At 40.7% G+C, this 3543-nt stretch overlaps 1 long non-coding RNA gene across 1 annotated transcript; it reads right to left on the minus strand.

Moving 5' to 3' along the window:
- Positions 1 to 586: 586 nt before the first annotated feature.
- LOC113472596 lies at positions 587 to 1848 on the minus strand. The gene is made up of 2 exons (XR_003394835.1): positions 1709 to 1848; positions 587 to 810 (listed from the first exon to the last, which is right to left on the minus strand). It is a non-coding gene; the product is annotated as an uncharacterized LOC113472596 (long non-coding RNA).
- Between the last annotated feature and the right edge of the window lie 1695 nt (positions 1849 to 3543).

Here is a 3543-nt window from a genome sequence, read left to right on the forward strand (position 1 = left end):
ACTCTATCTGCAAGTGTCATTAAAACACCGTTAACAGTCTGAGTCTTAGGAAAAACGTCATTTCATAGATAACAAAATGGTCGGACTGAATGCCCTTCACACTCAAACTTTGCTACTTCGCTAGCAAGGGAAATTTCAGGCTAGTATACTCCCTAAGTACCCCAGCCAGACCAAGCTGGTCTACTCCCTGTTTAACGTCCCTCAGCCAGACAGTTTATTTATATAATTTATTTACTATGAAAGTCTGAACTGTCTTTTTAATTTTCATTTTTTTTTTCTCTTGAAGATTCTTAATTAAATAATTATTTCGCGATAGTTATTTTAGTTTTATTTTCATATTAGTGTTTAGTCTGGCTGAGGGACTATAAACATAGAGTAGATCAGCGTCTAGCTAGGGGACTATAAACAGGGAGTAGACTAGTCCAAATTTCCTCACGCTATATCAATAGCGAAGGTTGAGTGCGAAGGGCATCCCGCTTAGAAAATGTTGTTTAGCCAAAACCAGTTGGCCTCAAAGTGATCACTCTAAAGCTGATTGAGAGGCCGACGACAAACGCCGACCCATGGGAAAAGGCGAAGAAGAAGATTTTCATATTAGTATTGTTTACCTGCGCTCTCTCGCCATCATATTTCCACTCGCACGTGAACTCAACGTTATCGAACCTCTTCAGTACTTCATGTATGCCCTTGGTAGGATGCGCCAGCATAGGACGTAGCGGTACGCCCGGTGTCAGCTTACAGTGGTCAGGTAGAGCGTGAATACCCTTCTCCAGGAGGGTGGGAACGATGAGGTTGTAGTTCGGACACTCGCTGGGGGGACAGAGAACCGAAATGGGTTAAGGAAAAATCAAATAATAAATTCTTTGTGGTAAAGCAGAGAGCTTCTCCACAACTTTTCTGGCTATCATAGCATTACTGATACCCGATCTTCAAACGAAGTTTTTTACTTTCCTTATCCTATAGGAAGGAAAGTAATGTAATCGGGTCAAATTTTCGATGGTCAGATTTTAGTGCCAAAACACGTTTTGAGGTCCCTAGAGCCTAAATCCAAAGTTTCAGCCATTGGTCCGTGTGTGTGTCTCTGTGTCTGTCTGTCTGTAAACAAAATATCTCAAAAACGGTAAGAGCTAGAGAGTTGAAATTTGGTATGTTAGGTATGTAGATGTCAAATGTGACAAGGATGCAACACGAAACTTTTGGTTAAGACCGGTGCAACGGTTGGCGGCATTTTACCGCTTTTTGGCGGTTTTCCGTGTAATTTAACAATATCTCGGGAACGGTATAAGCTAGAGACTTGAAATTTGGTATGTAGTTAACAAATGTGACAAGGATGCAACACAAAATGTTTGGTTGAGATGGTTGCTGCGCTTGGCGGAATTTTGACCGCTTTTGGACAGATTTCGACCGATTTTGGCGGTTTTCAGCTATAGCGAAAAACGGTTAGAGATGTTGTAAAAGTTAGGGTAAAAGAACACTTAAATAAGCATCATTCAATAGGATAAGGAAAGTCGTGTGATGTTCACACCAGATTTTTATACTGCTGGTAATGCCGCCACTGTCGCTACTCTTTTAAAGTAAGCTACTCAATCGTTCTCACGAGGCTCAGTGGCAACCCATACTGCAAGCATAGAGACGAAAAAATTTCGACCCAGGTTCGAACCCACGACCTAAACGTTAGAAACTACTTAGCGTCTACAAGGCTACTTACCAATAGGTGGTCTTCAGGATGAGAGCCTCTTCATCAATAGTAGCCTTGAACTCTTCACTGGACAACTCCCCTGGATTTGCATCTGTTCAATATATGGGAGGTGGATAAAGATTGGCCGGGGGGAGTCAAACGCACAAGCCTGGGCTAGGGCCTGGAACCGAAAGGAATACCACTGAAGATGCCGTAACTGGCGAAACACAGCGTTTGGTAAAAAAAAAAAAAAAAAAAAAAAAAAAAATTGAGAATATTTTCCCATTACACACGACACGATTTCCCACTCGAAAGACACAAATTTCCTTGTAAGCATGTGAATGAGAGTGTTCACTACTTATCTATGCACGACACGATTTTTTTCGAACGACAAGTGGGAACTGGCCTAAAGACAAACAAAAAACTGATACCTAATATGTACTGTTCCGCATCCTTTCTACTTTAGTTACTTAGGTTTTTTTTGGTCTTGTTTTTTTTTTTGGCCCTCTTTTTTGGTTGAAGGGGGGGGGTTGAAAAAAGAAGGAGGAAAAGTTGAGGAATAAAAGGGGTTGAAAAAAAAAGGGGGAACGGTAGGTCAAAATTAAATAAATTCATTAATAGGAATATTTCCCATTACACACGACACGATTTCCCCCTCGAAAGACACAAAATTTTCTTGTAAGCAATGTAAATGAGTGTTCCTACTTACCTACGCACGACACGATTTTTTTCCGAACGACAAGTGGGAATGGGCCTTAAAACAAACAAAAAACTATACCTGTAATACTTGATGTTCCGCCAATCCTATTCTCAGTTTCCCAGCCAGAGATCGGATAAGATACATACCTGTAATACTGACTGTTCCGCCAATCCTATTCTTTCCTTGTAAGCAATGTGAATGAGAGTGTTCCTACTTATCTATGCACGACACGATTTTTTTCCGAACGACAAGTGGGAACTGGCCTTAAGACAAACAAAAAACTATACCTGTAATACTGACTGTTCCGCCAATCCTATTCTCAGTTTCCCAGCCAGAGATCGGATAAGATATCTTGCCTCGCAGTGACGACATGCTACGAACAGAGACTGAATCTTGTCTATCTTCCTTGATACAGACTGAAAAGAGATGGGAATTCAATTAGTGGTTGAGAGATCTGTAGAAATCACTCAGAACAAGAGTTCTTGTAAACGCTAAGACGCGGGTTCGATTCCCGCCTGGGGGGATTTCATCCTGAACCGACAATGATCGTTCTCTTCGCTTTCGGGACGGTTAGAGACTTCAGCAGTTAGTTCTCTCAATCAAAACTTCTTCTTCGCTTCCCGTGTACAGATGGAGGCCTTTTTTTTTTTTTTTTTTTTTTTTTTTTCTCTTGTCTTCATTCCTTCTTTGCTAACTTTGCTTTCAGGGCGATAGGATTCTTAGCAGTTACAGTTCCTCTATGAAACTTTTTTTTTAAAAAAACTCAATATAAAGTATTAATACCAACCTAAAAATAAGATGTTTGTTACCTGAATCTGATTTGGTTCCATTCTCTTTGTCTTCCAAATTTTCATCCTTGTTTGAACCATTAGAACTTCCTTTTTCATGTCTGGAGGGGGGAGGGAGGGAGAGGGAGAGAGGGAGAGGGAGAGAGAGAGAGGGAGGGAGAGAGAGAGAGGGAGATGTTTAGAATAGAATATACCTTGTTTATTCTGCCAGAATGAGACTGAAAATTTCCTTTACTCCCGCAGTGCGCAGTCTAAACAAGGTCTTATATATTTCATAGGTAAAGTTTACAAATAAGTACATATAAAACCTTGCTTCACTGGAAACTGGACTAACCAAAACTCAAGCTGGAATCCTTCCTGTTTAAACCCCCCCCTTT

The sequence above is a fragment of the Diaphorina citri genome, unplaced genomic scaffold, assembly GCF_000475195.1.
Source record: "Diaphorina citri unplaced genomic scaffold, Diaci psyllid genome assembly version 1.1 scaffold6402, whole genome shotgun sequence".
NCBI classification, from domain to species: Eukaryota; Metazoa; Arthropoda; class Insecta; order Hemiptera; family Psyllidae; genus Diaphorina; species Diaphorina citri.